This window comes from Gymnoscopelus microlampas (assembly GCF_963454915.1).
Source record: "Gymnoscopelus microlampas genome assembly, chromosome: 1".
Lineage (NCBI taxonomy): Eukaryota > Metazoa > Chordata > Actinopteri > Myctophiformes > Myctophidae > Gymnoscopelus > Gymnoscopelus microlampas.
In genome coordinates, this window is record NC_139962.1 from 26,322,323 (window position 1) to 26,334,364 (window position 12,042).

Below are 12,042 nucleotides of genomic sequence, written 5' to 3' on the forward strand. Positions count from 1 at the left end.
TGGCAGTGTTGCCATGTCTGCTTGTTATAAGCGACTTTGGGATTGTAAATATTGGTAGTTGCGGGTTGCGTCCCCCCCCCCTGTTTCTAAGTGTAGTTGCTTTTTTGGGCTTGTTTCCATTAAAAAAAAAACATTATTTAAACAAGTGGATCTCAAACATTTTCATGTCATGGACCCCCAAATGAAAATTGTTTTATGCCAGGGAGGGACCCCCATACAAGATTTGTGTTGTTACAATGTTTCGAAAATATATATATTTTTTAAATAGCCAGTGTATTATTATGTTTAAAGGGCGAAGGGCTCGCTTCTTTTGGGGCTTGTTTTCATAGACCTGATTGCTTGTTTCTATCGCAAAACCTGGCAACGCTGGCTTCAGTACTGGGAGAGGAGCTGGGCCAGTTGCGTGCCGCCGCTGAGGAGGTTCGGGAGGGAGTTGTCCGGGGTTGTCATAGCTCAAGTGTCGGACTGAACACACACGTTTTCTACCGGGTGTATCCGTACGGAAGGTTCAATCATTCACCGCGACGGACTCGTCTCTTTTTTCCCCATTCTTCTTGCTTTTGACACACAGTCACACACCATGAAGAACTCCTCCGACACGGATGCGAAAAAAAAGACCTAAAACCTGCAACAATCGACGACGTGTTGCAATTTTTTACTGGGAAAACCGAACGCTGAGAACCTCGTTCTCAGAGACCAACAGAGAGCCGTGGTTGTCGGTGCGGTGCTGTTTGACTGACTGACTGACACGGACACCCGCCCGGTGGCACATTACACTGTCTGTGTGTGTGGAACTCTGATTTCTTTGATGCTCGGTACTTGATGGATCCACACAGGTCCTCCTGTGTGCTGCTCTGCCGTCCGTCATGACGTCTGTATAAGTCAAATCGTGTCATCATCGGCATAGCATCATTTCCGATCCGGGCTGGTGGTCGCTGTGTTGGTTGGTGTCGGGAGGGATAATAAAGGAGGTTGAGAGGAAGGATATTATGGGACAGCGAACAGCACCGATGCAGTGGGTCTTGGCAAGGCACCGTCAACATACAGGTGAGTACTAACAGCAGCAGGATGAGAGAGAGAGACGGAGAGAGAGACAGTGGTGCTGATTGCACAGCTATATCCTAATTCAGGGGTCTTCAACGTTTTTTCAGCCCAAGGACCCCGTTAGCTGAGAGAGAGATGAAGAAGGGACTACCTACATGTTGTACAGAATTGTGTTGCAGATTAAATTAAATTAGATCTTTTTTTCGCTCTACACCAAACCTCCCAAAAATAGCGGATCTACAAGCTCACACGGGAGGCGTTGTGTGCTTGTAGATCGGCTATTTTTGGCTAATGTTCCCCTCACTTCCCTCAGCATCCTATCACACAAAGATTTGGAAGACCCCCCTGTAGTAACTCTGAGGACCCCCTGTTGAAGATCCATGTCCTAATTAATTTAACTCGGACAGTGTACAAATGGAAAGAAATGGCAGGGTCCAATTTGGTTCCATTTGTACTCTCGCAGTTACGAATGGATAAATGAACAATGAGGATTTTGTTGTGTATCTTTTGCTCACTAAACGTGATTGGCCTTTCACCTGTTAAATTCATGTTCATGATGTTTTTTTTTTAAAGAAGGATGGAGGCCACATTTCCATAAGGCCTAACTTTACAGAAGGTCACTCTAAAGCAGCTGTTCTTCTGAGTCAAATGGATTCGATTTTCATTCAATCCACAGGGCATTCGAATTGTTGTCAATAAACGTCACGACACTTTTCTTTAAGGCAAATTCCTTCCGAACTGCATCCATCAACTAATATTATTGCTTTAATGTAAACTGTTTGGTTTGTTGTACACAGTCCCAGACATCAGTCCAAGGGTCATATATACAGTACTTGACCAGACTTGCTAATGAGAGATTCCACTAGAAAACGAAACGAAATGTCACACCCATTTTCTCATTTTGTCCAGCGAGAAGCCAAATGTCATTGACATTTGGCTTGTTCACCTTTTCATGTTTATATATATATCATTTGAAAGTAAATATTTTTCTACTTGTAGGAAGTTTATAGACTAGAAGCACAGCAGCAACCCTCATGATTCAAAGAGATGGTAGTTTGGTGGAATCTATCATAATACTTTGTTAGAGCATGTATGAGCACAGGATGTATACGGATATTTTGTTAGATACTGCACATATTATATGAACAGAATCTATATCCTTTCTAGTTTCTGCCCCTGATCACCTCTCTGTTGTCTGTCTATTTTCTGATAATCCTTTTATGGCAACATATGTCTTCTGCATACCAAACATAAAATGCAAAAAGCAAATAAAAATCACACCCTGTGTGAAGGAAGCGGTGCCTTTGGGGCGGGGCGTAACTCATTTCAGTTCGTCCCTATTGGTGGCCTGAGTCCACTTACCAAATTTGTACTTGGTAGCATGCTGCAAACTGGAATAATGGCTGTTTAAAGCCCAGCCAATGGGCAGACAGAGGGGGCGGGGCTTAAGTAATTACAGTTCGTCCCTATTGGTGGTCTAAGTCCACATACCAAATTTGGACTTGGTGGCATGCTGCAAACTGGAGTTATAGCTGTTTAAAATCCCGTGCTCATCCCGTGCTCATACGGACGGACATAACATACGCTGGGGGTCCCTGGACCCCTCTTTGATAACCAGTGGCACGTGTGGCCAATGAGAGGAGAGATGGCATAGGCAATCTCCAAGTCTGTGTGTGTGCGCGTGTGTTTGTATGTGTTGCTTCTTTGCCGCGCTCATCCCGTGCTCATACGCCGTGCTCATACGGACGGCAAGTGTGTGTGTGTGCGTGTGTTTGTGTGTGCGCATGTGTGCAGTATTGGATTGTGTGTGTGTGTGTGTGTGTGTGTGTGTGTGTGTGTGTGTGTGTTGAAGTGGCGCATGTGTTGCTACCTTGCGTGTTCAAACATATGGACGGACATAACATATGGACGGACGGACGGACACTCATACGGACAGAGTCAAATGTAGAGCGGTTGGCACCGCTAAAAAAATGTCACAGTCTGACCCTAATTTATTGTGTGTGTGTGTGTGTGTGTGTGTGTGTGTGTGTGTGTGCGTGTGCATGTGTGTGTGCGTGTGCGCGCGCGTGTGTGTGTGATTTGATGTCATGACAGACAGACACTGGCAGTACGTATGTAGTATTAGCAGTACGCCTGAGCACTGATCAGTGAATTCCTATTACTTAAAACAAAAAAACAAAAAATCACTCAACTGTGAGTGCAAAAATACACGAGGTAAGGATTGAGAGAGAAGCAATTAAGATACAGACAGGTGACAAATTAAAGGATAAATTAACATAACGTGTCTTAATAATGTGTTGGGCCATCACAAGCTGCTAGAACAGCTTCAATGTTCATTGTACACATCTCTGGATTGGAACTCTATCATTGTGAGGGCTGGAACACTAATGAAATATTCCCTCATTTGTTGTTTTCACGATGGTGGGTGAGGAGCAATTTCCAAAGTCGCTTGCATAGGTGTAATATTGGGTTGATACCGGGAAACTGTGAAGGCCATAGCATATGATTAATCATTTTCATACTCATCAAACCATTCAGTCCTAATAATTAGACCTTATTGATCCCGTGGGGGAAATCCAGTTTTCAGCTTCACCCGCCTATTTGCTGCTCAAGTAGTCAGACCGAGGGGGGGGGGGGGGGGCAGTTAAGGGTTAAGTGTCTTGCCCAGGGACACCTCGACACATGGGTGGTGCAATGTCATCCTGGAAGTGACCACTCCTGTGAGGACAGCAATGTTTAACCATAGGATAAAGGTGATCACTCAGATCACCTTTATCACCTTTACCCCCCCCCCCCCCCCCCCCACACACACACACACACACACACACACACACACACACACACACACACACACACACACACACACACACACACACACACACACACACACACACACACACACACACACACACACACACACAGCATAACAGAACCGAGGGGTCAAGCATTCAGGCCTTTTTAGTACACCCACTTGTGCAGAATATCTGACCATTACTTTTTCCACATCTCTGTAGAACAGTGCCTATGTTTTTTCTAAAATGTGTGTTATTCTTTAATGAGGGCTTTATGCACTGCAACCCTACTATGTTGCTTGACTGACTGTTCTTGCTGACACAGTATGATCACGTCGTCCTGCATTGACATTCTCAGTCACCTGATGAGGAGTTGCTCCTCTGCTCTGTTTTTCCTTACATATCGAATGAATGCACAAGTATCCCAGTCATCAAATGTGAGTCTTCCAGCACAATTTTCCATCCAATTTACGGATTTCTGTCCATTATAGATCAAAATGCAGATCTCACTTTAGCCACTGTTCCTTCCTATTGAAACCCTAGCCAGTTGAACAGACATTGTGACTGAAGCACCTGCCATCTGTGCCCCAATAATGAACCCTGGAGGGAAGGAACTTAATTTAGATCTTTTTCTCTTGCCATCTTTATCCAAAATCAAGGTCATGTAGGCCTGTTCAGTATTTTTATACATGCCACAGTGCATGGTAGAATGTTATTGAGTTAAATGCGTATTATGCAGTGCATCTGTAACGAAGCATCTGCATTTATGTTTCTCCATTCATTTGTTCAGGTTTTCTTTAATTTGTCACCTGTCTGTATAAGATAACCTACCGTTTAGAGTATAAACCTCAGTCACCTGATGAGGAGTTGCTCAAGAAGTCAAACTGAGCGAGCAAGGGCAGTTAAGGGTTACGTTTTTATTTGTGAAATCGGCCAGATATATAAAAATGTTATATGCTGCTTTTAGACTGCTTTATACAAGCTGGTGAGCAAGAAAGAGTCTTTCCAATTTATATGCATCATATTTGGCCGACTTGGCCTAATAAAATGCATGACTGAAATCCTTGAATTTAAGACCTGACAGTAGAAAATTAGCAAATCTTTTAAGTCTTATGCTTGAGGTATTCACATGATAAAACTTTCTATCTTTCCTTTCATCAGATTAAATATGCTTCATTCTGTTTGAGAAATGTCATATTTTAATCACAATATCAGTCAAAGAGGTATATTTTAGGCTGAGGTGAATATCAGCTGTATTGTTTCCACTGTGCTACTGTCTTCACTCTTCAGCATGGCTCTGTCCATGCCAATACGATTAATCTTCCCATGGCGGTCTTTGTGACGGCGGCTATTAGTCCATCCGAACAACCAAAGTTTATTTGGCTGGGTAGGCAATAACTACAAAATGTCATTCAGAACTTCAGCGGGCCTCTCCAAACTTATTTTGGCTGTCCTTGCACCTCCGAGATGTTCTGACTAGCCGATAAAAGTTTGGCTACTGTGATTGATTGGTCAGAAGTTTGTCAGACGTTCAAAGTGGGCATGATATGTTTTTGTCTTGTTTCGGAATTCAACTCAAGACTTCATTCTTCATTCTGCCAGTCGTGATAGTATTCCTGGCTGCTGAAGAGGTACTAGTCTAACGAGCCAACCTCCAGGAGGTACAAACACCTCTCTGAATGGCCAAGCGTAAACGCAACCTTTAGCAAGAAACGTCAAAACCTCCGTAACTCTGTGACAAATGTTCCACAGAGGGATACATACAGGTATTAACCACCTCTTCCTTGCCTCGCGTGGCCAGACAATATCACACGACACACTGCGTGGAAATTAGTCTGGTCCCTATCAATGATAGATTTTTTTCCAAGGGGCGGTTACAAAAAGATCCCAATAAGGTGATAAGCCCGCCCACATTTGGATACTGGGCCCTGATTGGTCCCTCACGACTTCGGAGGGAGAGAAATGAAATCTCTATTGAGGGGGGCCAGACCTAATCTGCCGAGGGCTAAAGTGCGATGCAATTTTGCAAAGGCTGATTCGTCTGGAACCAGGCTAACCTCTTCCATCACTGGCTGTAAACTGCAGACCGACAGAGCAAGCAGCGGTGTTGCTAGGCAGATTAATTGAACTGTATGGGCAGATTACTGAGTAGGGGGTCTGGCGTTCAGAACTCAGAAGTGTTCGGTGGCAGTTTAAAATGCTTTCTTCCTCCCTTTTATTCATCTGCCATCCCTTATGAAGCCGAAAAAAGTTTGGTGTCAGTTGGACAATTTTGAATTATAGAGCTACAACTATCAATTTCTTTCTTTACAATTATTCTATTGATTACTTGTTCTATTAATCGAATAATTGAGAAACTGAATTACATTTTTTATTAGAAACTAAATTGATTATTCTGATTTTTAACCACTTTAAGCCCTATTTTATAGAATTTTCACACAAGTAGCTGAAATATCCAATCTACAATCTGTGCTTGTAGATCGGCTATTAAGAAAAAAACTCTCTACCTAACTGTTGTATGATTGATTGATTCTTCTGAAGCTTTTTATTGGATTTCTGGTTGTGATTGAGTGTTCATAATGACATGATAATAACAATCACACCCTGTGTGAAGGAAGCGGTGCCTTTGGGGCGGGGCTTAACTCATTTCAGTTCGTCCCTATTGGTGGTCTGAGTCCACTTACCAAATTTGTACTTGGTAGCATGCTGCAAACTGGAATAATGGCTGTTTAAAGCCCAGCCAATGGGCAGACAGAGGGGGCGGGGCTTAAGTAATTACAGTTCGTCCCTATTGGTGGTTTTAGTCCATGTGCAAAATTTGTACTCCGTAGCATTCTGCGAACTTGAGTTATGGCTGTTTAAAGGCCAGCCAATGGGAAGAGAGAGGGGGCGGGGCTTCAGCAATTCATGCTCGTCCCTATTGGTGGTCTAAGTCCACATACCAAATTTGGACTTGGTGGCATGCTGGAAACTGGAGTTATAGCTGTTTAAAATCCCGTGCTCATCCCGTGCTCATACGGGCGGACGGACATAACATACGCTGGGGGTCCCTGGACAGAGGGGGTGGGGCTTCAGCAATTCATGCTCGTCCCTATTGGTGGTCTAAGTCCACATATTACATTTGGACTTGGTGGCATGCTGGAAACTGGAGTTATAGCTGTTTAAAATCCCGTGCTCATCCCGTGCTCATACGGGCGGACGGACATAACATACGCTGGGGGTCCCTGGACAGAGGGGGCGGGGTTTCAGCAATTCATGCTCGTCCCTATTGGTGGTCTAAGTCCACATACTAAATTTGGACTTGGTGGCATGCTGGAAACTGGAGTTATAGCTGTTTAAAATCCCGTGCTCATACGGGCGGACGGACATAACATACGCTGGGGGTCCCTGGACCCCTCTTTGATAACCAGTCGTACGTGTGGCCAATGAGAGGAGAGATGGCATAGGCAATCTCCAAGTCCGTGTTTGTGTGTGTGTGTGCGTGTGTGTGTGCGCGTGTGTTTGTATGTGTTTCTTCTTTGCCGTGCTCATACGGACGACGGACACGGAGACAAAGTCAAGTGTAGAGCGGTTGGCACCGCTAAAAAATGAAATGTTTATCTAGTGCTGGAATTTAGCAACTGATAATACGAATGTTCATGTCAATTGATTGATTGAATACTTTATTAACAGGTTGCAAAAAGTAGGTACAGAGGTACAGTTATACAATAAAAGGATAACACAAAACACCCAGAGGGTTCTATGTATTCAATTCATCAAGACATATAAAGACATACAATACTATACAAGAAATCACCAATACTAGGAGCAATAAAAGTAAGTTTTCAGAAAAACAGTGGGGTGGTATTTGGCAAGCTAGAAGACTTGTCTAGGTCCAGTTGCAAATTGCAGACAGGTGCTCTTTTATGGTGGTTTTGAAGGAGGGTGGGGGGAGTCGCACTTCTTGATAGCGGGTGGTAGGGCATTCCACATTTTGGTGGCATAATAGTAGGGGTATAAAAGTAGAATTAATTCATCTATTTTGAAACACTTTAAGTGATTTCTTCTCACTGTTCAAATTGAATGTTCAAAAGAGCAATTTTGACAACATACAGAACTTAAAGGGATATTTCACTTTCCAAAAAACTTTGGGTCATTTTATCGTCTACTCAGGCTTTAGTGAGCCCCCAGACCGTTTTTAAGTTGCTTGATTTAGTATTTAGATATTTGATATTCATTTTATCAGACACACCCCCTTCCTATACAAACCCATTATACTTGTTGTTAGATTTTAGATTCATCAAAAACACCCGTCCTTGGTTCTGGTGACTCATCCTGCCCTCCTAATACGAGGGGGCCGTGTTTTTTGGATTACTTTTTTCATTTATTTTATTTTATTTTTTTATTGTATTTAATTTTTTTCAATTTCTAAAACAAATATTAAAAATAAATGAAACAAGAAAATGTGCTCCTCGGAGCACAGGTCTCCGCCAGTACTGTTCCTGATTAATCCTGTCTTACCTCACTTCAAAAGATATAAATGATCTTTTATATCATACATAGTTCTATTTTGATGAATCTAACATGTTAAAAATTTAATTTGAAGTTATAAGGGGTTTGTATAGGAAGGGGGCGTGTCTGATAAAATGAATATCAAATATCTAAATACTGAATCAAGAAACTTAAAAACTGTCTGGGGGCTCACTAAAGCCTGAGTAGACGATAAAATGACCCAAAGTTTTTTTGAAAGTGAAATATCCCTTTAACATTGAAGAGAGTCTTTTGTAACATTGATGGAGAACATAGGCGAGTAGTTTTGATTGTGGTTGGACAAATAATTTAGTAATTATGTGTCTCTTTGAAGTGGTCTGTGTGTGTACACTAACAATTCAAACCTACGTACATCATGATCCTCCTCTAATGTGGTGCAACCTGTAATGTGTAGTAATAGACCATTATCACATTTCCGGTTGTGTAGTAAATAGGGATGTCGGCAGATAGTTTTCAACCGGTTAGCCGACATCATTATTTGGGTAAGTGACGGATATATATATATATATATATATATATAAAATATCCTACTATTAATCCTCCTATTAAATGAGGCAATCTCTGTCTGTTTGAACAAGCTTCTCTCCTCAGTGGTTTCACCAATCGAACTTGCACATCGGCATTGACCATTGATGCCATATGACAACAGTGACGATGGCCCTTTTTCACTTTCCCAAATTTTAAGCTCGATTAGTGTTTTTGTGAGTTCTGCGGAATTTGGTAGTTACTGCCCATGGGCTCTGTTGTCACGGTTACGATCTCCACAGGCTATGGGATCTGCTATGTTGTCACGGTTACGGTCCCAGCCGGTGGGTGGACTTAGCTCCCGGGGCTACAGTATAGTGTATACGTATATACTATACACACTCACACACAACGCCACATAGAGAAGAACAGCAGCAGTACAGACAGCACTAAAGTTATAAAGGACTTTGATTTAGGAGCGTTGTCCACAGAAACGGGGGGAGCGATTTGGATTTCAGGTCCATAGTGCGCACACAGAGCGTTTATTCACAAACGCAAATTTCAAATGAACATTGTGTAGCAAAAATGCAAATACCTTAGCTGAAACAATTTAAGCATGTACACAGCCATGATCAAATGTGCAGCCTCCTCTCCAAAAGTTTAACTAAGCATATATTGTGTACAGAGCGCATAACCCAAAGTCTGCAAATACTGGGGGGGTCTGATAAAATAAATATCAAATATCTAAATATTGATTCAAGCTACTTTAAAAACGGTCTGGGGTGTACTCAAAAGCCTGAGTAGACGTTGAAATGACCCCAGACGTGTTAAGTGAAATATCCCTTTAACCCTAGTCTCGCGAGCCAGGCTGTTGCGTCCCACAATTTTCAAATGCTTCGGTCATACAGTCTGGAGCACGGAAGCTCTAAAAATGATAAAGCGAAAAAAAGTGAATGTGTCTTTACAGTCGTGCAAATGTATTTGAATATAAATCAAAATCATCTAAGCATACAGTATATAGCTTGCTGCTTAGCAGAAATGGAAATTTAAAAAAATGATGTAAATATATTTTAAGATATATTTTGTGAACGGGAATGACAAACGAACGTCTCGGATTTCGGGAGGTGTAGTTCCAGACTCTGTATAGCATTTGGAGATTGTTGAATAGTTGTCTGGCAACTGTAACCCCTACTTGCTGAGCAGGTTGGTGCTGTGCATGGTTTCCTCTGCCGTTGGTGTGTGTGAATGTGTGAATGGGTGAAAGCAATGCATTGTGAGCTTGTAGATCTGCTATTTCCAGGCACCGTCGGGTCATATTTGTGTAATGGTCATTTTTGTAGTCTTTTTGGCAACACTATTGGATAGCTAGCTATCTGGTTATTACAGAAATCTGTTATAACTATGATTCCCAGAAGTCCGTTTGTCTCGCTGGAAGCACAGCCCCAAAACACAGCATGGTTTGAGCTGCTGGGCTCCATCAGTCCACAAGCGGACATGCCGCTCCACCATATCATGCATATCTCAGTAGTAGGAACCTTTACTCTCTGACAAATAATATCAATTAAAAAAGTCTCATGCCAAGTACGTGCGGTGAACAAGCAAACTCAAAACTAGAATACATACTTAAAAAGAGCATCGCGATTCATTCACCGATTTGAATCATCACAAGTTGTGTCGATAATTAACTGTAGCAAGATGCATCGTTACATCCGTAGTCAATGTTCAAGTAAACTTTTAGAGCGCATATCTCCACCAGGCTGGGTTGCCTAGCCAGGGCTATGTAAGTAGCAGGTTGCATCCGCCAGGGAGGAACATCTACCTAAAAATTGCATAAACCTCTGTGTGTGTGTGTGTGTGTATGTATGTATGTATATATGTATGTATGTATGTCAGGCTTGGGCACCATCCGACCGAATGACTTCAAACTTGGAGTGTGTGTCCCAGATGACCCAGGGATGGGAATTTGGTCCAACCAACTTTTTCTGAGAACCGAAAAACCATGAATATCTGTCCGTGGCGAGGATGCACCGAATCTCTATGAACAACTTGCATCGACTTGCAAAATAGTAGAAAATCTAGTTTTTCTTTCTTAAAGATCATGTTTTTGGCTTTTTTATGCCTTTATTGATAGTAGGTTGACAGTAAATGGAGAGAGAGAGATGGGGAGTGACATGCAGCAAAGGTCGTCGGGAGCGGAACTCGAACCCGCGAAGCGCTGGCAGGCTATTTTGGAGCCTATAGGTGCCCGTGCCGTAGAAAATCTAGTCATCCAAGGAATCCAGGGAAAGGGGGATTTTGAGTTATAGACCAAAACATAAAGTGGCCTGGTATAGCACCACCACGAGGCCAATTTGAAACATTTGGTGTGGAGCGTCTTCCTTGGCCTACTAGCAGTGTGCACGAAAAGTTTGATGCTGGTTTCTGTGATTAGCTGTGCACTGCGCGCGCACACACACACACACACACACACACACACACACACACAGTGGTGAAAAACAAATCTCCACCTCCAGGCCTGGGGTAGATCAGGCCAACTGAGTAGAAAGAGTCAATGAGGGGTCAGAACCACTACAGGTCACATGGTTCATGTATCATATTATGCTTCATCAGTGTCTGTTATGAGGATTCAATATTTGGTTGTTATCTCTGAGCACACCAAAACAAATTCATATCAGCTGTAACTTGGTTTTGGGAATAAATGATTAGATATTGAATAAAATGTGAATAGTTCCACAGAGCAGACATATGAATTGGATTAGACTGCTACAGAAAGATTGGAAGAGCACATTATGACAACTTTGCTGAACATTAAACATTCGCTAGATCGCTACAGTGCTGCAGTGCTCTGCTTATATTATCACTCCAACTGACAGGAAAGAGAATGGAGTGTGGGAAGAGGTAAAAGGGATTTGAGTGGGTGGCAATGGGAGGAAAAGCTGGAGAAAGAGGCAGAGGGAGAGTGGGAGTGAGTGGCACATGGCTTTCAGTCTAAAAATGGAAGAGCAACACGGAGCCAAAACCAGGATCTGGATTAGCTAGATAAGAAGAGAGAGGAGGAGAGGAGAGCGGAGGATGGAAGAGAACATACAGTATAGGTTGCCTCAGTCCTGAAATGGTGCAGTAGCATACTGCTCGTTTCATGCTCATAAGTGTTCCCCGAAAATATGAATACTGAATGAGCGTGTGGGTAGAGCAAGGGAGGAGACGAGAA

The 12,042-nt window shown here is 42.7% G+C and overlaps 1 protein-coding gene across 2 annotated transcripts in view; it reads left to right on the plus strand.

Moving 5' to 3' along the window:
• The first annotated feature begins 400 nt into the window (after nucleotides 1-400).
• The window catches only part of dagla (diacylglycerol lipase, alpha), a 49,755-nt gene continuing 38,113 nt past the window's right edge, over nucleotides 401-12,042 (plus strand). For both annotated transcript variants that reach the window (XM_084063708.1, XM_084063709.1), the window contains exon 1: nucleotides 401-1,047. The gene's annotated coding sequence lies outside the window, so the exon portion shown is untranslated. The remainder of the gene's footprint in view (nucleotides 1,048-12,042) is intronic.